General features: G+C 41.1%; 1 protein-coding gene across 1 annotated transcript in view; it reads left to right on the forward strand.

Annotated features, from left to right (window-relative positions):
* Positions 1 to 16925: 16925 nt before the first annotated feature.
* LOC134420649 (uncharacterized) overlaps positions 16926 to 24695 on the forward strand; it is a 178323-nt gene continuing 170553 nt past the window's right edge. The window contains exon 1 of the mRNA XM_063160871.1: positions 16926 to 16945. The gene's annotated coding sequence lies outside the window, so the exon portion shown is untranslated. The remainder of the gene's footprint in view (positions 16946 to 24695) is intronic.

Raw genomic sequence — 24695 nt, forward strand, 5'->3', positions numbered from 1 at the left:
GCTAGCGCTGCGCGACTCCAGCTCGACGCGCAAAACAAAAACTGTTAAGAGCTACGAGGCACACGAGTCACGCAGCACAAAACCCATGTGTCATCACAGGCTCCCTGACTTGTCAGCTCGGCAAATCAGGCTGGGTTGCAGGAGATCCATTTATAAGATGCCAACACTACCAAGCACCTAGTGAGGAACAACAGGCAGTCATTTAGTTTTTAAATATATGGCAGAGGAATAGCGAAGGGTTGGTCTTGTGCAGCCTCAAGACATGCTCTTACTTGGCCTACAAAAGCTTCTCCCTTGCTTTCTGTTTCTCTGTGTGCTGTGTGCAAGAACATTAATCCCTAAAATCTGCATCCTTTTGTTCCCAGCCAAAGTCCCCTGCGAAGTCGGTAGATTGGGGTTTTTTTCCTGTTTCAACTTTAGTCTATGCAGCAGTTACAACGTCTTTAGTGCTGGGCAAAATAAAACTCCCAGTTAAAATTGGGTGCACTTCTTCATTCCTTCCTAGCAAATCTATTTCTTTTAAGTTTTTCTCAGGATATTGATTGCTGGTAATTTAATGTGTCTCAACCGTGAAAAGCTGTTATGACAGTTTCACATGCTATTGCAGTCTTTTATTTCCCCATTCACAGACAAAAATGGAAGATTTTCCTCACTGGACTTTAATATATAATTCATCTAACATTACTCCACTCAGTAGCCAGATGCTGCAAATTTCAGCAGTTGGACCATAATTTTAAAAGAGCCCAGTCTGTAATTATTTGACCTGTTCTTTGTTACACTTCCATAAAACAATTAGCCCAATTAAATGAATCTTCAGGTACCAGAGCCAAAATTTATGGAAGGATGTGCTTAATTACTTTGAAATTCTGCACATATAATTTAGCTTGTGCTTAGGGGAGAAGTAGAAAAATGTTTGGGATCTTCAGCATCCCTGCCAGTCACATCACAGAGCTGAGGTCTCTATACAACACAGATAGAAATAAAGTGTCTATATCTACCTAAATCTACCTTTCTGCACTCCTCTGGTGCCAGTCCAGTCCCTGACAGCTGTCACTTTGGTAAGAAAAGCAAAACTTATCAGCTCTCTCCCTGCTGCTGCTGCTTCTCCATTTTGGGTTGAGCTCTCCCTGCTGGGGAAAGTGGTTTTTCCAAGGTTCCCACACTGCTGTGTAGAGTGAAAAGGAGACCACTGTAGGTCCATGGGCAGCACCCACTGCCTTTCTCTGGCTCCCATCACAAAATAGCAGGCTCTTTCTGCTCCCAGCCAGTGTGGCTCAAGAACTAGAAATACCTAATGTGGAGATTAAAACTGAAGTGCTCTACATAGGTATGTGAAGGATGTTATACAAGGAAAACAAGTTCATATTTGTATTTGCTTTTCCTTGAGGGGTCTGTGCTGCATTGTGTATGCTGTTGAAATAGTGTGCCTGACCTCAGAAATGTTAAAATTAAGAGTAACTTACATGCCTTTTCTCAGTGCTGGCTGGGGGAATTTTCCCCATTTTTGTTAGCAGCATCCCCAGCCTGCCTCCCTGACAGACTCCCTGTCCTCCCCAGCACTGACTTGCCTCTCCTGGTGTCTGGCCAGCAGTGGCTCAAGACTTTGCCCCTGTTAGTGCTTGACTGCTCTCCTGGTTTGAATGAGGAGAATAAATTGGGGTAACAAGGTATGGGTAGATTGATATGAAAAGTTACCAAATTATTTGTTGTCCTTGTTTCTTAGTGGCAAACCTAATTATTTGCCCTTTCTGTAGATCAGGGGAACTGGGTACTGTGGTGTAGCCATAGGGAACTCTTTTCTGTCTCCAAAATAGGTGTTTGTGAGGTAGTCTTTGATGAAGATGTCACTTCACACTGTGAGATTCTCCACATTGCTTTCCTTGAGCTGGATTTCAGTAATAGATTAAGATGTGTCACCCAAAGCAAAGAGTGATTTATTCTCTAGTTAGTTGATATTGATGTGAAATTATCAAGTCCATTGTTAGTGAAAGACGAAAGCTGACATGATTTTAGTCCAGCTAAATTCAAATATATGGTTCCACAGAAACATGACAAAGTACTGCGGTGATAGTTACAGACATACAGAATAAAGGAGAATTTATGGGTGTGGGGCTTTTTTCCAATGGCAAACAAGGGCCAGTTTGAAAGAAAGAGGAGGAGGGAAGGGTTCAAAAAATAAAGAAGTGATCCAACATTCCATATGCAGAGAAAACAATTTCCATGCCTCTTATCAAAAATGTGTTAAATCAGCTAACATTGATATAACTTCAAGCAATTAGGAGCATGCTAATAATGATATGAGTCTTCAGCTGTAAATAATTACGCTGCCTCAAGGCTATGCTTTAATTTTTGGCTTGCTGTATCTATAAACAATAATCAAACTGCAAAGCTAGTTGTGTTGTTTTTGTTCACAATTTGTGAAATGATTTCTGTACCCTACAGTGATGCTGATGGCTATTTTGACCTTCAGGAACTCCGGCCTGTGAGGCTAAGAGCTAATGTGTACTTCCATCGATCTGAGTTACAGGCACACAGCAGGTTCCTGTGCCTGTTCTTCACAAGTACAAAAGCTGCTATCGTCAATCAGTGTGTGTTGTGAAAAGGGGGCTTGCTGCTGAGACTCAATAAATAGGGACATTAGGAGGAAATGTTATAATTGCTGCTACCCACATCTTGTTAATGAGTAATGTACAGTTAGACTCCATGCAATTGCAGCTAAACTGTTTATACAATTTATTCTTATGTTGCAACTAACATTTAACATAATGAAGTATCATAATTGCAGCCATTAAAGTCAAGATTAAGATTTGTTTAATTAGAATTAAGAAAATGTAGAATAGACTTTGAAAATGTAGGGTTTACTGGGTAGAACGTGCAGCATGTAGGGAAATTCAGAGAATGGGTATTAAAGAGCTTTGTTTGTAGAAAAACCGTGCTGATGGGTCACAATTCTCCTGTCACTTACCCCGCTTTTGGAGCAGCTCTGTTGAAAAACAAGCAACACAATGATGCAGGTGTAAAAATGGAAACACCAGCTGGCCTTGACTTGACTCTGATCTTATGTAAAACAATATTTGAAACAATAAAACAATATTTGTTTAGAAGGCAATGTGTACTCCTACTATTAGAAGGCTTTCTATTTCTGTGTTAAATCACACCATTCAAATGCAGACCTGCTTTCTCTGTGATGGGAATCTGAAATAACTTTGCATTAATGGGGAATTAGGAAAGGAATGACTCCTTAGACATGACACAGAATGGTCATGTGTTCATAGTGTTTTAGGAATAAAGTAAGTAATTGCTGTCAACTCTCTTAAAACACTCTACAAATAGAAAATCAGATTCAAGCAAGCACTAGCATTTTAGAAAAAACTGAGACTAGACCCACAAAGTAGCAACTGTGCAAGATATTTGAAAATTATAATCTTCTTTTGTAACAACATTCATAGATGGCAAAGTCTTAAGGCTTATAAATAGAATAAAATCCCATGTCTGATTTCCGATGGAGCAGAATAGACGATACACTGGAAAAGTCCTGTTGTTTTTGCCACAGCTCAATTAGCTGGGAAGGGCCATTGTGTGGGATGGCTCTCCCAGGGCTGTTATGTCCACAGGAAACACCAATACCACCATCAATAATCCCCCTTCCACGCAGAGAAAAGTTTTCCCATATGCAAATAATGTTGTGGTTTTGGTTTGACTGAGAAGCGACTATTGATAGAAGAACCTGTATTTTGAAAAAAAAATCACAAAATTTGTTTTACTTTTATATTGTGATCTGGATTTTTTCTTTTTCTTCTAAAGGCAAAGGGGCACGATGTGACTAGATTTGGCGTGGACTGGTTAACTTGGTGTTGTAAGGGTTAACTGTTTTATTTTTGGGACCCTGTGAATTCTCTTGTGAACAGAGGGCATTGTAGATCATAACTTACCAGTACAGGATGATCAGGAAAAATATAGGTATTTTTATCATTTTCATTATTTCTAGAACATTTAAAGAAAATATGTGTTATATTCGGGTTGCTTTTTCAGTTTACTGAGTAAATGTATTGCTGTAAAAGTTTTGATAATGGCATATTAAGAAACTCACTGATCATAAATGCTGTAGTCAAACATGATAATTTATGCAGAGAATAATTATAGATGACAAACAGAAACAAGGGCCAATTAGGACGATTACTGCTGTAGTGTCAAATCAAATGAAGTTTTTATCATTCCTGCTTTCTCTAAAATAAATCACAACACAAACCTGTTGGTCAGCATTTTGAATAAATGAACTGAGCAACTCTGAATATTGTTATGATGCTGAAGGTTACCAACAAAGTCAGTGCTGGTTATCTGAAATTTAGAAGCTCATTGATTCCCTTTAGAAGGATCTCTATAAATATGGAATAAAAATTGACATTGATTTCCTTTTTTTGGGGAGGAACCCTTGTACTGTAAGATAAGGGATATATTCAAGTGGATTTGATTGAACTTGCAAGACACAGTGAGCTGTGCAGTTCTTATGTGTACGTTTTTTGGCTTTCTTTCAAAATATACAAACTAGGAGCACTGCAGCAGCATTGTTTAAGGCTGTTTTTTAAAAAGAAGATGAAACATTACTAGGGGAAACATGGTAATCCTGCTTTTATACATGAGGCATGCACAGGTAGCATGGATTCTCCCAGAGTCATCACTTGTTATCTGAATGATTTTGTTTTGAAAGCTAAGAACCATTTATGGTTCCCTTGTCTGAGCTTTTGGAGAGGTACTGAAAGATTTCCATGGTTCTTTAAGAACCCTTTTCACCTCACAGTTTATTTTCAATTATCCTTCCTATCTGGAAGGCCCAGTTCTGAACTGGCTTGGAAAATCCCCCACCTTTTCTATGTTATCTGTTGGATAAGTTGACCTTCCCTTTCTACCCCAAATCATGGCTCAAGGCACCAGACTCTGTTCTCTCCTAACCTTCTCCAAACTGTCATGCCAGTAGGAAGCCTAAAGCTTAGGGTTACCTGGAATGAGACTGAAAAAGCTGTCTGAGTTACCCAGTGAGGCCTTGGTAATCACAGCTCATGACTAATCCAGAGAAAATTGCCTGGTCTGAGTGCCTGTCAGTATGGAGCTCTGGGATCTGTGCCGAACCCCTCCTGAGAGCTATAGAGGCTGGTGAGGTGAACTCTAATGCAGGTCTTCTCATCAGTGTCCTAGGTCCCTGCAATAGCAGGAGATTTTCTAAGGTAGATTGCCCCGGTGGTTATAGGAAGGGACAAAAATTACTCCCCCAGTCATTGCTGAATGGATCTAAGGAAATTTCCTGCCTGACTCTAAAGCTGAGGAACTAAGGTTAGTCCTGTGTGAGAAGAGCATACCGGGCAGGTTTTTAATTGCACTAGGATCACCAGTCCACCATGTCTCCACCAATGAAATCTCTTTTTGTCTTCCTTCTTAAAAATCAAGCTAAGCATGAAATAGAGTAGGGGAATAAAAACTGCCTTTACCCTCTCATCTGCTTATAGCTGGCAAGTGATAATTCTACTCTAGAGTGCTCCAGTTCCCTTAAAAAAATAAAATTTTGTGGAGCTTTGGGCAGATATTGTAGAGGTGAAATAGACACATTAAGTGGTACTTTGCATAAATCAGAATGTATTCAGAATCTTTATTTCTGCCCTTCTTTGGAGAAGACCTTTTCCTGAGTGGCACAGATTCACTGTGTTTTACTCAGCTGAGGCCTTACTGGGAATTACTTTGCTTCCTAGCCCTGCTGGGTGTGTTTTTGCGGGGTGAAAAAAAATGACAACAATAAGCCTGATGCAAATTGTATCTCTGTTAAAGCTATTGTGCCAGAGTAGGTAGCACAAAGGGTTTCTGGCTGAGTGCTACCCCACTGAGCTGTGTTGTTGCAGCTTTCTTTGTCCGTGGTGCCTGGGATGCCGGTGTCCTCAGCTGACTCCAGCTGAAATAGGCGAAACAGCTCTTGGCAAATCTTCATGTCCCACTGCAGGGCTGTGCCCACAGCCAGAAGGGGATGCTCAAAAATGACCTAACCCCCCCTGCTCCCTCCTCAGCCAGGCCTCTGTTGGGACCCCAGAAAATTAGGGTGTGTGACCCCTGTCACACCCTGTGGAATTATTCCTGTTTTTTACATCTCATGAAAAAGGCAGCTTTTCTTTTGCTAAACTTGGTGATCTGGTGAAAGAAAGTGCAAAATATATTTGTTGTCTTGCAGCAAGAAGGGAAAACTTAAACTGTTATAGAATGTCTTTTTAGCTAGGAGTTCAATGATAATGACTGCAGAGAAGCAATTTTAGTACTTCCCAATGATTACGGGTTTATAGTTTCATAATTATTTAATGCTCGTTAGATATATCTATTTAAGCACGCTTCTTCTGATGCAAGATCTCTTGCTAAGCTAATTTGGAGTGACTCCCTGCCAAATCAATATCAATCTTCTGGCAAATATTATTAAATATTTGTTTGATACCTATTTACAAGTAGGAAAATAATTTTGCTGCCAAGGGATTGTAAATGTGTGAAAAAACACTCTGACAGCTTACTTCACTCACTGTCTACAAGCTGGCGTCTGCATGCCAAAGTTGGAAGACTAAGATGAAGAACATAATTAAGGAAACATATGAAGGCTAGCACAGGGTTGGAGATTAATTAGCTGCGCGTCAATAATCCCATCAATATCCGATTAACAAATGACACATTGCCCAATGAAACACATTGATTCATTCACACTCCACACTGTTAATAAATTGAAGCTGCTTTGCTAAATGAGAAAGCTGACAAAATAATAGCTTCCTAATACTTCTCCAGTATTGTGATAAAAATGTAAAATTAGCCCAAAGTATACTTAATTTAGCAGCACTGTCACTACACTTATGAAGCTTGTTAGCGCATAAGTGGGGAAGTTTTTTTATCATTGAAATGTTAGAATGGATGCATTAATATGTGGATGTATGCAAAAGTAGAGATGGAAATGTTATCTGCTTGTTTGGAATGGAATTCTTAATTAAGGTGTTTTGTCAGAGGTGACATAAACCTTCTGTATAATCTTGGGACTGGAGTTTTAATGGGCATTTTTTCTTAAATACAAAATATTGGTTTCTAAGCCTAGTGTTTAAAAAGTCACTGACCTTTTTTCTTTTACTCATTTAAGTAGAAGTTGATATCAGTGTTTTGCGTTGTGAAGACCAGATAAAAATAATTATTTTTGATGAGGAAAATTTTGAAATCTTGAAGAAAGCAGATGTAAAAATTGAGCTCTCTTTTCCCTCCTATGCATTGGGACACTCAGTGTGCTCCTACAAAAGAAGCTGTGTGTAAAAACGTGAAAAACATCGGCAGACAAAATGTGCTATTTACTTGTCTTATTAAACTGTCAGAAGTATTCAAAACTATGGAGAAATTCAGGAACAGAAAACATTGACAATATGTTTCTGCTATGAGACCAATACTTCCTCAATGGTTTCATGAGGTATTTGAAAGAATACTGTGATGGGATTATTGCAGTAGCAGCTTGTATTGGATGTATTACACTTCAACAAAGCATTTGTTAGAGGGATGGAAAAACCACTACAGCTATCAGGGTCTGGATATGGTTTTGTTCTGCACAGCAATAGGAAAAATCTGTTCTCCTGGTTTTGTGGAAGGGGATATTCTCATCCATGAACTACTTGGTAAGAGCAGTGGGGCTTCATTTCTTCGGGTGTGGAGTTTTTTCTTTTTGTTTGTTTTGTTTTGTTTTGTTTTGTTTTTTTGTTGTTGTTCTTTAAATGTAGAATTCTTCCAACCAGGTGAGGAAAGCCTACCAGGTGACCTCCTTCCCCTCCCTCATTTGGCCACCTACAATTTCTCTGGCTCCTTTGGTGAGAGCCTGCATTGCTACAACAAACCAGCTGTGTCCCAGCTAATTCTAGCTGTGCTGGTGTTTGCAGCATCTCACCAGCACTCCTTGCTGTCACCTGCCAAGCCCCCTGATGCTGCCACCTGCCAGCCCCCTTGCTGGTGGGTGCCCCTTCCCACTGGCAATAAGAACCAGTGGGTACGTGGAAGCACTGTCTGGTTGGTGTCAAGGGCACCCAAAGTGCCCAGGGGCAGCAAAAAGCACAAAGCAAAAGATTGCTTTAGACTTTCAAGTTATCTAGATCACTTTCTAGGAAATTTGGAAGGTTTGAAATCCAGAGGCCCAACCATTTGCTTTGCTTTTAAGAATTACAGTGCTCCTGTTAGGACTTTTTTGAGTCATTGCTATGCATTCAAAAAACCTTAACTGTTAGACCTCACAAAAAAAAAAAAAAAAAATTACTGTGATTAGAAATTAGAGATCAAAAATGCTCATTTCAGTACTTAAAGATTGTTCCCCCACAGTGTGAAGTGCTATTTTCAACACAATTTTCAACAAACTGGCTAATGTTTGGTCCATCTGTAGCTTAACTAACCATCATTAACTTTTTAGGGCTCCATGATATGCTGAATAGCTTGGAACAACCAATGATTTTACTACCAATCTTAATATTTAGAGTTCCCTGTGGAGTCATGTATGGTTCTTGATGAAACCATTATTTACAGGATTAAAATCTCTTGGAAAAGTCCATTCCTTCTGACTGTACTGAGATTAACACATGCTTGCAGTCCAACTTGGGATAAAAAAAGGACTTTACATGAGGTGTAACACTTTATTCATTTAAAGAAACCACAATTATGTCTAAAATGTCAACAATCAGAAATGCAGTGTACCAACACCTACTCTAGATCAATTAAGGGCAGCCTGCTACTGCAAACTGTTATTATTTAATTTGATTCGGTGTTGTGTTAGGAACAGTCCTTGTAATGAGTAATTATTTGAACATAGAAGTACATGGGTACTCCTGCCAGATCTGTGGCATTGGTCCTAGAATTTATAATCATAAGTCATGAAGGGTTTCCTTGTAACTGGTCTTGTGAGAGTGTGAGGTGGTACTATTTAGAGCTTTATCTGAAATGCATACCTGAACAGAAGTTTGCTAACACAAGAAAAGTAGAAAAAAGAATATCTTATTGGGTCTCTGGCTATGTTTACAGCCTGTGGCAGTCACTGGGTAAGAATTTAATTTCACAAAAATTGTTTCATGTTAGGAGATTTTTGACACCAGTTGGTCTGATACCAGCTAAACTTATATTTCTCATATACCCACTCTTTTAAAACTCAACCAGAAAATACCCTATTTTCACAGGTATGCTCAATTTTCTGAAGCATTCATATATTAAAAATTAGTGAGCTGAGGTTTGTCTTGACACCTTCAGGCTGAAGGAGCACTTAGAGAAGTCTCTGGTGCCATGCAGCCCCTTGGCATGTGATTAGTTAATCTATGTGACTCTCTTACCTCACTTAAGAGAAGTCAGTGGTGACCATCTGCAGCTTCCACTGAAGGCAATATGGAGTTTCAGGTCCTTCTGCTGTGATCTGAATGTTGTGATCTGTGGATGCTTTGCATGTTTTGTCCTCATATAAATCACATTAACATCTCTCCCCATCATGCAGATGAGGAGTACCCAGGAGCAGGAACTTCTCTGAGGGGCACATGCCCACCAGATATCAGGAATGGACTCTGGAGCAGTTCAGTCAATAGCATGGCTCCTCACTATAGTGGCAATATTTCAAAAGCAGTTAATAAGGGTGAGGATACACGTCTGCCTCCAGGGAACGATCCTCAGATACCAGCAGGAGGAAAATTGGAAGTGTCAAAAAAGGAGGGTAAAAATTAAAAATAAAAAATCCATTGCTATTAGACCTACAGCATGCTAAGACCTGAAGGAAAACAAAATGAAGCTTGTGAACTTCAGCTGGTGATTGGAGCTTTCTGTCATTTACCTGATAGCCTCTCAATGAAGCTTTGTCTTGTTACCAAAATGGGGATCTAGTGGCTGCTTTCTTGTCCAATTCCTCTTCCTTTTTTTTTCACCTGCTCTAGTTACAGTACATTTGAATATCTTTATAGTCTTTCTTGAACACAGCCATGATTCTAGAAATGATCTTAAATGTCATGATTTAGGTAGCCAACTTGGAGAAGTGTGCTCTCTCCCCTCCTTTGATCTGAGCTTGTATGGACCATCCAACTCCTCCTACTCATTTCATCTTCACTTGGAAAAGGACTAAAGTGAACATTCAAGAAAATCAAATTAGCTCCACAATAGGCACTGCTCCTTGGTTTCTCATCATGCAGAAGTGCTAATAGCAACTGGCATCTACAAAATCTTTCCTCAATGTGTGTTTCTAGTCTTAGAGACTCCCTGAGCAAGTGGTAATATGTGTGTGTTCAAAGGCTTTGCTGGGCTTCTCTTCCAGGATTTTGCCTGTTTTTAAGCCTGTGTAAACTTGTGTTAGCCATAATATCTTGTGACATGAGTACTTAACCATGCCATGTGCAGGCAGTGCTCCTCTATTTCAGATCTACTGCCTGATTATTTCATTGGGTGACCAGTAGTTCTTGCATTACAACAAACTGTGAGCAATGCTGTTTTTTCCAAACCTCCTGCTGTTTTACAGATCTGTCAGATGCCCCCTCAGATCTGTTTTGCAGTCAAAGAATTCCAGACTATCTAATTGTTTCTTAGACAGAAACCATTCAATATCTTTGATCTTTTTGCTTTCCTTCTCATGTGCTTTTTCTAGTTTTATTGTACCTGCGTCTGTGCTCATGCTTGCTATTCTAGCTGTGCATCAAAGGTTGATTTGACATGTCAGAATGAGATAGTGGCTGTTGTCTCTGTAGTAATTGGCAATAACTTATCAGACTGCCTAACCACAACTTCTGCTGTACAGTCTGTGGCACAGTGTTTCACCTGTGCTGCATCCAGCCTTTAGTTCTGTAATTCATCTAGACAAAGAATTATTTGCATTTCTGCTTACATTTATAACTGTATTTTGGTGTTTCCTGCTACCATCTTGCCCTTTCACCTGGGTGTGTTGTTTTTTCTTGGCATTGGAATGTCCTGGTATATTCTGTTTCATGTTTTGAAACCTTAGCCCAGTTGTTCGGACCATAAGTTTGGCACTAATTGGTAATGTGGACAAAAGACTAATAGAAAAAGAAGAGCTAAGCTGCTGTTTCTTTGGGAAAAGATTTTTTATAAAAGTGAGATAACAAATGATTTTTTGGTCCTGTTTTCACTGTTGTAGGGGACATCAGGATGCTGGATGTGTGACATTTCTACTTCCTCCTTTTGAGTGCCCCTTTCAGGCATTTCAGACAACACCCTGGCTCCCTCGTGTTAATACCCACAGCTTCATCTGTGCTGTCTGCACACTGCTTTTTTTATCTCACTTATACATGTTTGGGGAAATGAATGTCTCTTCCAGCGTATTGTGCACAAAATTTCCTGATACAGGCACTAATACATGTGGAGTCACTGTGCACACTTGTTAGATATATATGCAGTATCACTTGAATTGACCTAAAGCTCATAGGGTAAGCAGCAGAGATGCAGGGTTTCCTTCATCTAAACTCTGGCTTTTGTGCTATACAGCCTTTCATTGGTTGGTGGTAACTCACTGAAATGGTAATTCTTAGAATTAGACACTCAAAACAAAAGGCTCCTTTTAAAATAACCAAATCCAGCAATCACAAAGAATGTAGCATTTGAAAAAAAGTCTTGTTTCCTTGAATCACATTTTCCTGCTAGTCCTCAGCCCTTTATTGATGACAGATAGAAAAGGCTGTTGCTTGTGTTAGTTGTAAACTTCCCTTTGTCAGAGCCCTTTCCACCATCTGTCATTGCATAACTGTATGTTCCCAGGTTTGTAGCTCTAATGTGTTTTTGCTGTTTTGTGTACAGTACGTTACAAGTTATAAAAGCTTGAGTAAATAATTCATGTAAAAACCTTTGTAAATATTGTCAAACTGCGGAATAAATGATTTACTAAGAGGTCTCTTGGCTCAGCCTAGCAGCTTTATTACTGTAACTTGTTTTGTAAACAGCCTCCTCCCCTCCTCTCCCCTTATTTTTTCCATCAAGTGTCTTTGTGTAAATTCTATTGCTAAGCACTACTTAGATGCATTTCAATCACCATAAATAATGCAATGTCAGTGCTTTAACCACCTGGAGACTCCATTCAGAAGTCAACCAAAGGTGCAGTTTGTGTGAGACCCTTAAGGGTATATATTTTCAATGTGTGTAGAACAGTGTACTTCCCACTGTTTTCATAGCTGATTGCATTTGCTGGAGATGGCTCCATCTCAGCTGGAAGGTGGTTTCCTGACAGACCTCGGGTTTCCAGAGAGCTGGAACCTGTGCTCCATTTCACGTCCTGTGAATAATCTGCAAATTGTGTTGTGTAAAATAGATCAGGACCTAGGGTTATAAGAGGTAGTCCTGAAAAACATCAGAGTTTTTTCTAGCTTTTTAATAAAGTGTTGTCTGAATGGTCAGAGGGAATGAAATCAGAAACATTTGTTGTAAATGAATAATATGACTTTGCTTTGATGTATTCATGAGCCCCTTGTTAGCCTTCTGAAAACACAACTGAAAATGAAATGTTTCTTCAATAATACTGGAATGGGAAAATGTGTTACATCTGAGTCCTTATGGGCAGGCATAATTGTGTGGCTACATGTGCTTGTTCTGAGTTTGTCCTGTGAAATACAAGCACACTTGACAGATGTCAAACCCTTGGTGAACAACTGCAGGATCAGGATACTGGGAGCTGTGGACAGTCCATGTCATCATATTGACTCAGAATTTGAGCTTAGGCTTGAGCCACTGTGTGTATGGATATCCATGTTGCTACATGCTGTTTTTCCTGCTGACTCCTGGATGGAGTGTGCAGTCATACTTTCCTGACAGGAAGAGACAGGCATTGCTGGAGAGAGCACATCACAGTGGAGTGGTGTGCAGGACAAACACGGGCTGTCATGGGTGCCCTGGCTCTGCAGACTCAAACTGAGGAGAGCACAGCTGTTGGATGAGATGGACGTGGCCAAGTCACCTTCTGCTTGAGGGAGACATGAGCTGAAATTGTGCTGCCCAGGCATGTGGTGCCACAGCTGCAGGGTAATGTTTGCAAGCATAAGGATGGTGGGCAGCTGTGGGGGAAGTTTTAAAGTGATCCGGAGTGTCCAGGGAGTCTCCAGCCATTTTGATGGCTGCCTTGGTGAGCTTCTTCCCTTGTCATGCCAGCTCATCTTGTCACCACTCACCCCACTTCACTTAGCTCTCAAGTTCCATGGAAATGGACTATTCACTAAAAAGCCTGGAGATCACCTGTTTATGTCTCTTGGTCATTTTTCTGCGCAGTAGTGCAATCCGGCCTAAAACCACCCAGTAATTGTTCAAACAGGTTCAATAACACGTCTTCAAACTCTCCTCTTATGAAAATGATGTTTTCAGTGTTAACTGCTTTGAAGTGCCTTTGTGCCAGACTGATCTGAGCAGCTTTTGATGGTCACTTACAAACCTTTCTGACTCTGAGAATGGTGGAAATCATTCATTAGCTTCGTATTATTATGTCTGATAATAAAGCTATCTAGAAGTGGTGGAGGACTGTTTTGTGATTGTAGAGATGGAATTTTTCACCTGTTTTAGGAGTTACTCATCTTCTAATGACTTATCTGGGTTCAGGCTCCAAGAAACAGAGGAACTAAGCTTTCACTGTCTTGAGAACTAAGGTTGGACTTCAGGAAAGAAACCTTTTGGAGAACGCGGCAATAGATTTTGTGTATTTCTGTATGTCTGGTGCAATGAGGAAAAAAACCTCTTCCCTCTGGCTTTTTAACCCCTATACAAAGAGAGCTGTAGTGTCCCAGGGATGAATGTAACTGAGTGCATGAGAAAGAAGCAGCTGATAATGGCAACCTTGGATGAGGCTGAGCTGATGAAAGAAGAAATAATGGTGCATCCCCTACAAGTTATTGCTGGTAGTTTCCATAAAAGTTAAGTAAATGAAGTCTGAGTCTCAATTAAACAGCATCTTGTCTGTCTTGTGTGCCCAGGACAATACATTGTTTGCTGTGAATAGACCACCCGAGGGCTGGTCATGTGTTTTGGTAAAAATCATAGCTTTGTCAAACAAAGCAAAAGGCGTAATTATAGCCTTTTTATATTAAAGAATCCACCCTATTTTAATTATTATTGTGCATTTCCAATTAGAAGTGTGTTAAACTGTTGCCATTAGAAACTTTAAAAGCATGAAAACAGCAAAAGGCCAGAGACAAGACGAGAGACGAAAGAATCCTAAAAGTCATCCAGTCAGATATGGCCACAGAATACAAAAATACTCTCAACAGTGTCAATAGTTGTGGTATGAAATACATGATGCTTAACCATGTGCATCATTGGTGTTATGAGATCTAAATTCTGAAGTCTAGATAGCATAGTGTTTTAATACCTGTGAAATATCAAATGGATGCAGACTGAGAAGGGAGTCTCTTTGAAAGATCACTTTGTAGCCTCAATAAGTCCAAGTATAAAATCCCTTGAGATTTCTTTTCACAGTGTGCATGCACAGGTATCAATTTTTGTGTTCATACACACAATTATTGAATTAAAGATTTTGTTTGGGATGCTCTGTTTAAAACTTCTGTGTATCTTTCATTGGTTAGTGAGTTACTTTAAAGCCTGGTCCTCTTCTCGTGGTGCTTTTCTTGTTAAACTTTTGTGTGAGTTACAGGTCAGCCCTTGGAGACTGATCTCTGTCCTGCAGCACACTGTGGTAGTCTCACTTTCAGTGGAGCCTGCCCTTACTGTGGAGCAGCTCTGCGTGCTCTCACCCTGACACTGCTGCACCCTGTGGTCACCTGCTGCTGCTGAACATCTCTGGAGACTGGAGAAGGAATGTTTTAAGTTATGCCTTGGTTTCCTGGGTCTGCCCAGTGCTCCCTTCGCTGATGGACCTGCCCAAATGACCTCTGCTTTTCTCTGTTGCATTGCTCTCTGTAAGTCCCTGATGGAAGGGGACTTACAGGAACCTGTGCAACTCTGACAGGAAATGCCTATTTCCTGTGACCTAGGCACACTGAGATTTGATTGGGATGCTTTTTATATCTCCTTGCTGTGAAATAGAAATTAATCCTGTAGGAACTAGGAGAGACAGATCTTTCTGTGCCTCTGCTTCTGTTGTGGTCATTTAAACACAAATCTATTGGCTGCTGCAGCACAACTATAACTGGTGTTCCCATGAGGAGAAAAATACAGAGAAAGCTCCATTACTTTGGATGAAAAGATAATTTCTGTGCCTACTAATTGTGCAGACTGAGGCATTGCATCATTTGGATGCAGTTCTCACTTCTCAGGGGTTAAATATGCAAGTTAGTCTTGTAATACTGTCTTGTTCTGGACTTTCCTTGTATTTCTTCACGAATTGCCTTGTTTTTATATTATTGTAGCATCAAAAGTCTCAGGCAGGGCCCAGGAACCAAGCATGAGAAGGGCAGCATGCAGAGCAACAAGTACTTTCTAATTCCAAGCATATACAATCCAAGTGCTAGAAAGAGGTGATAGATAAATAAGAACAAGAAAACACAGGGGAAAAAATCCAAACAATGGGTATGGTACATCAGTAACCCACTCTGGGGACTAGATCTTTAGCATGCATTACAGCAGTGCAAGTTTCAGTCATATACTATTGTATTTATTGCTTTTAAAAATTATTATTGCTTTTCTGGGTTATTCCTAACGTGCTTGGCCATTGCAATTTTCATCTTTAGGATGATGGACTATCTCTTTTTTTGTATGATCAGTGAAAAAGGACATGAAAGCTTGGGGAAATATGGGACTAATCAACGTCTGTATTTAATTTTCCAAATATTTATCTGGATGGAGTAGGACCCTTAAGTTTTGGGCAGATGACTTTATCAGAGAAGAATTGAACTTAGCTGATTGCAGCAGAGTTTCTTGCACAGTTAAAATCCTCAGGGCAAGGCCTGTTTCCACAAACACCTTCATCTCCTCCCCGACACTGGGGAGCAGGGTTGCAGTGACACAGAGCAGTGACCTTCAGCTGCAGACTTACAAAAAGTCAGTTGAGTATAAAGGCCATCTAGAGCAACTACAGTGAGTGCAGTATCAGCTGGTGCTGGCAGTATTCTGTGGCAGAAAGCCAAAGCTGCTTCCCTGGCACATATCCCCCCATCTGGGCACTCAGAAGGGAAGAGCTATTGGGGACTGGACATCCTTTGCTGTGCCTATAGGGTGCTACAGGACAGCAGGTTACAATGGGGTTGTGTTTTAGCAACTAGGCTGTCAAACACCATAAAATAAAACAAGGACTGTATATAATAGCTGATGTTCTGCAACCCCAGTGACTCGCCGTGTCTCTCCTAAGGAGAGAAAGTTGCTGGAGCCACCTTCTGTGGCTGCCTGAAAGGCACACCTTTGCAGGTCCCATCTGGTGCTTCTCACTTAGCTCTTGATAAAAATCTCCCCTCTTGCTCCTCTCTCTGCTAACATGTGCCAAGAAACATCCTTCTGTCACTGCTGGTTCCATGTGCCAGGTGGATGGACATTGCAGGAGGTTTACATCATGCTGCTTATCAGCTACTTCTGCATCATGACGCAAGTATCTTCTCACTGTCAAACCCTCTGGCAGAAATTACCTTTGATTAGTTCATTCTCTGTAGGTTACCCAGATGTGCTTTTTGATAGCAGTGCTGTCACATTTATTTCCTAAGCAGCAGTAATTATTATTGAAGAAAAAAATAAAAAAAAAATTTAGATCCCATATTTAGACCCTGTTACCCACTCTTTTAGGCATAAAATGGTGGCTGAGCACTGTTTTCTTTACCAGGTTGTTTGTCTGAGTTCTGGAGAAGAGCATCCCATGGAGGAGCTGGAGAGGTTTCTGTTGCTGGCTGATTTGCTCTGGCACCTGATGTGCGTGCCAGCAGCCATCTCATCAGGGGGACGTGGACGTCACTGTCACCATAGAGACAGCAAGGAGGATTTGGTTTCAAAAGGTGAAGAGAAGCTGGGAAGTAGGAAGGTAAGCTGGGTCTGCATCTCAACTCATGGAGGATTTTAAAGCTGTATTTAAAAGGAGGCCACAGTAGAGGAGCACTCTACTGAATATTTATACACGTTTGGAAATGTGCATCTAAGTATTGTTTCCTATGCATATATTTACATGTATTCTTTTGAATAGGCTTGGGTGCAAAAAAACCCAACACAGGTTTTTTGAGACCCTGCTAGCATTCAGTTTGTACTCCTCCAATTAATTCTTCTTTTGCAGGTGATGGAAAAAAAACCAACTTGAATTATATTTAAGTTTAATTTTAAGAAGTTGTAAATATCCACTGCTTCAAGATTTTCTGTTTTGCATAGGAGCTGAGTGAGCTGTGGTGTGCTCTAAATTAACATTGTTCACTTCAACCCCTTCTTGTGGTCTTCAGTTGTGCTTTAGCAAGGGTATGGATGTAAAGCAGTGGTGAGTGTTGACAGGCAAGGTAGGGATCAGCCATAAGTCATTGTTTAACCACATGGGACTTTTAAAGCCTGAGTCTATACTGGCCTGGGACAGCTTGCAGATCTCTCTCTGCCCACTCTTTATCAACAGATAAAATCACCCCTCCTCAGGGTTTACTCCATCCCTTGAAGATACAACCTCAGTGATGCATGGACTTGTTTAAAGCTTCATGCTTAAGTTTGCACGCTTATAATCCCCAGCAGGGTGCTGACCCCAAAAGGATGTTTCTTATACCTTGGAAGCAAAAGGTAATTCACAGGTATGGCTCTGTGGGAGAGGAATGGTGGCAAGGAGGAGTGCAGCCAGCAGAGTGACAGATGAACTCTTGAGTAATGCCATATAAGCATTACTACAAAAAGGGTGGTGGAAGGCTTACAGGGACTGATAAAAGACCTTGTCTGCAAGGCCATGCAGTTCTGGATGCCGCTGGAGAGGATGGGGCTGGGTGCGTGTTTCTGATCTCGGGCCAGAGATGCTCAACAGAGCCCTTGAGCTCCTCTTGTCGTTGCCCAGCCTGCCACAGCTTGAGCAGGAAATAGCCAGAGTACAGCAGGTTTTTTAACCATGACACACTTGTCTTGACAGCTGGAGGAAGTCTGGCGTGGGAGCCAAATCTCCTGGCTTTGTGTCAGCTCTGGGGTATCTTTCCTGTTTTGGGAATTCCCCGCTGGGGAGGTACCGCTGCTGTTTGGAGCAGAGCTCAGATCTCAGCCCCTGGGGCTGTCCACTCTGGGAGATGTTTTTGGCAAGAATAAGTAATTTTTGCTATTTCTGAGTCTCTTTGACTTTATAAATAGCTAAGTGACAAGTAAAATTTGGGTATTCACCCCATGGCTGAATTTTCCGCAGGGATGTTTGCATGTGTGCGTAATACCATTTATATTTATTATTCCTGCTGCTGTCGTCACTCACACGTTTTCTGCAAACAGAACAAAGGGCTCCCTTTGCAGTCAGCTCATGGTCCAACTGCTGCACAAAGACAGTGGAGGGCACAGAGAGTGCCTGGGGGGCACAAGGAATCCTTGAGATAACATTGCTTGGGCTTCTGTTGTCAGACCTCTACAAACCATGATAATACATGTAGGCTTCATGCTAATGAGAGGCAGCCAGGGTGCATGTGAAGAACTGAACTGTCTATTTACATGCAGCTGGGGCTTGCATTTTTGGGGGTACCGTTGTTGGGGCATGCAGGGAGCTGGCTGACTTCTGTAACAAACTGCATTTTTAACTGATTTTATCTGATGGCTGCTGCAGGATCTTGTCTACCCAGATTTTAGTCATTCACTCTGACTTCTGTTTTAGGAACCTTCTGACCAAATTGATCTTTGGTATTGATATAATGATCTGTGCTGGTGAACTTTCGGGTTTGACTCACTTTCTGGGATCAGCCTATGTGTCAGCTATGGTTCACTCTCATCATTAATCATTTGATCACGCTTTTTTGAGAGAATAGAAACTGTGATTTATGTTAGATTCAGAGTTCATCCAGTTCACTTCCCAGTCTCCTATGGTGGTGGTGGTGGTCTCCAGCTGTTTCAGCGAAAAGAAAAAGGAATCCTGCATTAGGCAGGAAGAGGATAAGCTCTCTAAGCTGTAATAGAAACTTTGCTTTCTTCAACAGATAAACCATTCTCTGAGAACTTGATTATCAATTAAGATTACTACAAAGCCAGATGCTAAGAGGAGAGTTAGATACCAACATTATCAATCTGAAAGGTTTTACTAATGCAGAAGCCACTTCTGAGGGACAACAAAAGCAGGAGGACAGGACATGAAGATGGGCTTGACCTCCAGCCTAGAGCCCTGAACTTGGCACATTTAATCAGCTACTTCTCGACTGGAGGGGCTAATTAGCCACTCCTCTGGTTGCTCATCCCCTGCAACCTGCTCTTGCCACAGCGTGTGTAAGTTTTACCTGCTGGGGGAGAATTGGGAACAATACCTATTCTAACGAGCACCACCTTTTTTCCCCTCTTGTTAGGAGTGTTGGTAATATAATTCCTCTATAATACATAATACCTCTCCTATAATGCTTCTTACTTGATTGCATATATGTAATGGTCAGGGCCTGCATCTGGAAATTATGCAGTAACAATATATTTTTTCTTCCTGCCTACAGCAGGAGTATTTATATATAACAGATTTTTGCCATGGTCTTACGAGGTGGTACAAGAAGTAAAGCCACGACAGCTATCTTACTTGTGGGGTTATTGTGTGATATTGTCATGTCTTCATAAGATTTTCTGAGGTTTTCTTTGGCTCAGGCTGTTAAGATTGGCTGTAGTTGTGTGTTTGCTTTGAGAATAAGGGAGTACATCTCTGCCATCATGCCACTGGGTTTGCTGGCATGCAGATAATTTACCAATTTGTGTTGAAAAGGTAGGAAAAAGAAAATGTGAAACTGATGTTGGGCATGATTTCAGATTATAGAGATATTTACTCACTGTCAGCATCTGTGGTGATCGTGGTGATCATTGCCCAAAATTAGATATTGCTTTTTCTCTACACACTTCCATACACTGATAGATGCTTGGATTTTTCAATTGCCTCTGAGCTCAATCCTTCAAGTGTCACTTAAGATACAAGCTCGTGTATTTTCACCTATGTTCATTCTGTAGAAGGATGAAAGAAGCAAAATAACATTTCTGAGTGCTCAATGTTATTGTGGAGGTATGCAGTCCCTTTCCACGAATCAATGGACTTTTGGGAAGGTTTCTAAGTGTGTCTAAATCCTGCTGTGCTGTTGGCCTTTCTCTCAGATTGGGCCCCAGCCAGCAAGGAAAAATTTTCAGGCAATCCAGCCAGGATTTTTCCATGTGATAAAGGGAATGATGAAGAACTCTAAGCTCTGAACAGATGACTCAGTGCCTCTGGTGCTGAGTTAGACCTATCACTGTGCTGGTTGCAGAGGCACGCAGTCCACACCCAATTTCATCCTCTGCCCACACACAAATGTGTCATCTATCTGTGCATGATTGAAGTGCTCATATCAGACATGTTTACCTGGGAAAATTGTGGGAATTGTCCTAAAAGGTTATTATATGCTTCTGATTTCTTTCCTCTCTGGTCTTTCTGTCCCCTCTTTGGATCTGTTGCACCTTTTAGGGGATCACCTTGTGCAAGTAGGTCTGTATGGGAGAACTGTATTTGCAGGGCAATTTGTGAATCATATCAGTCTAAGAAAACTTAATGGGAGGGACCCAGTGAGATAGATAAAACAATGTATGGAAAAGAAACGTATCGCTTTTCTTATTTTGGGTATAAATATTTTGTCTTAATGCCAAGTATTCCATGAAAATATTAGTTTGGATCAATAGAATTGATAAAGGCATATGCTCTTTGTTTTCATGAATAACAAAGGATTAAATTGTGGCTGTACCTGGCATCCATATGCAAGTCATGTGAGGTTCAGCTCAGTTCTATGAAATTTAGTGATATGAAATTCACCTTCACAACACTGTGTAAGAGAGGCTGTGATATAATTTAGGAAAAAGTGACTTTCTAGGCTAAAGGAATGTGAACATGTGTATCTTATGTTTGATGTTATAATTACAAATGTACAAGAGATGCAGCCTTCCACGGCCTTGATCAGAACTTTAGTTTATGCTTGTGTGTATCTCTGAGATTAGGAATGCTAAGCAAGGTTCTCTGGCTTTTGTGAAGGGTGGCCTCAAGCCATCCTTCAGAGCACAGGACATCCTTAGGCAAAGTATAACAAGGATTTGTCTCAAAGCAAAGGTGGAGGCTGAGGCCTGGTTCATGACAAGGTGGTTTCCAAGCCACCCTTGCTAGAAGGGAAAGAGGAGATAGGATCTTCTGTCTGGGAAGAGTTTTTCCAAGTGCTGCTGACAGAACAATTGCTTTCTAACATTAAACAGCCTAGAGCTGGAGGACAGGAAGATTTATTCTGTGGAACAGGGAAAAAAACGGGAATAGAAAGAGAGGAAAAATCAGGTTCCATAATCTCCTTTACCCTTCAGAGGACTACAGAATCAATGCCTTCTGAGGAAAGGATACATGGAGGCTTTGTAGAAGACCAAGGTTTAGAGCATCTATCATCAATTTTCTCTTGGTTCACTTTCCTTTATCTGTCAGTCCCAAGAATTCCCAAAGTACACTGAAGCCAGAAGATTTCAGAGTCCTACTTCTGAAGCCAGTCATGGCTGAGTCACATCCTGCCTTACCTGACATTGCACAAATGACCCAGAGAAAACGGCATGATGTGACTGCTCTGTGGTAACTTAAATGAGAAGGATGGTTGGTGGCATGCATTTCTCAACAAGCAGAACAGCAAAATACTTTTTTGGAGAACTGTCAGCAAAGGCCGTTGCAGAACAAAGGAAGTACAGGCATTAATCTGGGATAATGATGGACAAGAGGTAGCAGGAGGATCTGAGAAGATGTGAGTCTCTTAACATGTGACAGTTTTTACTGGAAAGCCAGGAGCACAGGTTTGACTAGTTCCTAAAGGAGTAGAAATTTTTTTTGGCTCCTATTTAAGAAACAACTTACAGTATTAATGGCAGCAATACAAAGGAAAGACAAAGATCTTTATCAGTCATTTTTACTTTGGTTTAGTTAACTTTTATATATAAAAATATTCAAATACAACTGTGTAAACATACATCACATTGTGCTGTTAGTCTCTGAGTTGAAATATTGTTATATAGGAATGAAAACAAATAGGAGCAAATAATTTAATTCCAAAATATCTGCAAATGACAAGAGGTGTTAGAGTTTGGTGTTGGGCCCATCTTTGACAGTGGGATTGAGGACAGCCTCAGCAAATTGGCCAGTAACACCAAACAGTGTGGTGCAGGTGACATGCTGGAAGGAGGGGGATGCCATCCAGAGGGACCTTGGCTACAGAACCTTGAGAGATGGCACTGTAGGAACCCCATGAAGCTCAAGGCTGAGTACAGAGTCCAGCACCTGAGTGGGACAATCCCAGGCACAAATAGGCTTGGGTGGTGAATAGATTGAGAGCAGCCCTGAGGAGAAGGACTTGGGGGTGTTGTTGACAGGAAACTCAGCGTGACCTGACAATATGTTTTTAGAGTCCAGTAGACCAATAATGTCCTGGGCTACATCAAAAGAAGTGAGATGGGGTCAGGGGAGTTGATTCTGCCCTTCTGATCTCAAGTCAACCAGCCTGGTTACTGTGTCCAGTTCTGGACCCCACAATATAAAGAAGGGACCTGTTGGAACAAGTCCCGATAAGGGCCACGACAATGATCGGAGGGCTGGAGAACCTCTCCTATCAAGTCAGACTGAGAGTGTTTTTCAGCTTGGAAAAAGAGAAGGCTCTAGGTAAACCTTACAGCAGCCTTCCAGTTTCTGAAGCCAGCCCACAAGAGAGCTGGAAGGTATTTTTTACAAAGGGTTGTGGTGATAGGACATGAGGTAATGGCTTTAAGCTGAAAGAGGGTGGGTTTAGGTTAGATATTGGAAAGAAATTCTTTGCAGACATTGAGGTGAGGCACTGGAAAAGATTGCCCAGAGAAGCTGCGGATGCCCCATCTCTGGCAGTGTTCAAGGCCAGGTTGGGTGAGGTTTTGAGCAACCTGCTCTAGTGAGACGTGTCCCTGCCCATGGTAGGGGGTTGGAACTGGGTGATCTTTAAGGTCCTTCTGACCCACTGACCAGTCTGTGATTCTTTGAAATGCAAATGTGGGTTGAAGTCAGCACAGTATTGGGGTTTTTAATGTGGGACTGTCACTACCAGTAGCCTCCAATGCTCGGGATTTGAAGTGCACTAGCTTCTTGAGTGTAACAATTGCTGGGAGAAACTGCATTAAAAAAAAAAATCAGAAGTTTTCCACATAAGTCAGAGACTTATCCTCTAAGAGTATAGGATGATGTGGTGCTACTAAAAAATTGTGGGTAACAGTCTGTGGAGGCTGAAAACTGTTTCATGTAAGAACAGGCAAATTTACTGCTGATATGAAGCCCTATATGATTTGGTTTCTTATGGCCTCCTTCTTTATCCATGATCATGCAATGTTTCACACCCACACATGGTTTCTCAATTTCCTTCACTGCCCTTTTCAAGTATTCTTATGTTATATGAAGCAGCTGCTTGTGTTTAGTAACTTTCTGCACCTGTGGTGCTTTTGGTCTAGGACACAGAAGTAGAATTTCCTCACTTGGCCATGTTGAGATGCAAACTGTGCCTCTGGGCTTGGTGCTCAAAAGTATTCAGTGCATTCAGTAGCACCATTTGCAGATGGTGTGAAAGAAGCTGCTCTCAAGGCATCTCGTCAGCATCAAGGATGAACATTCATGGTCCAACCTGAAGCAAATTCTTTGACACCCTGATATGAAACCAGCTTGTTCCTGTTGCCTGTGTGGCAAAGGAAGCTGTTTCATAGTAGATGAATAGGGTATGAAGTGTAAATTTCACATGGAGACTCATGTAATTGCCTTGCATGTTTCAGGAGAAGGGAGATTGTGTGTTTCTGGTCAGCTTGCCTCCAGATGGCAGCTTATAGGTGGAGATTTTTTTGAAGGATGCCAGACAGGCTTGTTCTTCATTGTAGCTGAAGCAAGGGTTTTACCTTGCTGCAACTCTTTAGGTTACTTTCCTTCTCACCCCAAATTTAATTTCTAAAAATGCATTTTCCCCATCACAAGAAACCAATGACCCCAGTAGCTGCGCTCAGGTGCAGCCATGGCTGAGTGTGTGGAAAACTCAGATCCTGTGCCAAACCAATTGTGCTGGGGCAGAGCTTTCCTTTTCTTTCCTGCAACTTTTCCTGCACTTTCAAAGTAAGTTCTCCAGGGAATGGCTTTTCTGCAAGGTTGTATTCCAAGTGGCTATTTCAAAATCTAGTTTCTGATTCAGGCATGGCAGAGTCTGGGGTTTTGAAACAAGTCCTGGATAACTTTCCCAACTTATGTGTCCATGCCATCCATCCATCTTAGCAGTTAAGCTTGGAGACACGTCCAAGATTACACAGTGAACCTGAATCAAAGCCAAGAATAAGTTTAAGAAAATGTGGTAATAAATCACGTTTTTCGGTTCAAGTAGAATATCTTGGTTCCTGAAACTTGCCTTCTTCCTGTGATTTTCTGCTTGGGGGAGGGAGGGCAGAAAAAACCAAAAAGTTAGTGATTTTAACATATTAAACATTTGCATATGCTTTGTTGTGGGATCTATGGGATAATGACTCCAGATTCATCTTTTTGTTAAGGTGAACCCATCTTTGAACTTGTTATTAAAGACTACAAAGTGGTAATAACTCTTGTAAGAGGATAAAATAACTCTTTT

The sequence above is a fragment of the Melospiza melodia genome, chromosome 1 (genome assembly GCF_035770615.1).
Source record: "Melospiza melodia melodia isolate bMelMel2 chromosome 1, bMelMel2.pri, whole genome shotgun sequence".
NCBI lineage: Eukaryota > Metazoa > Chordata > Aves > Passeriformes > Passerellidae > Melospiza > Melospiza melodia.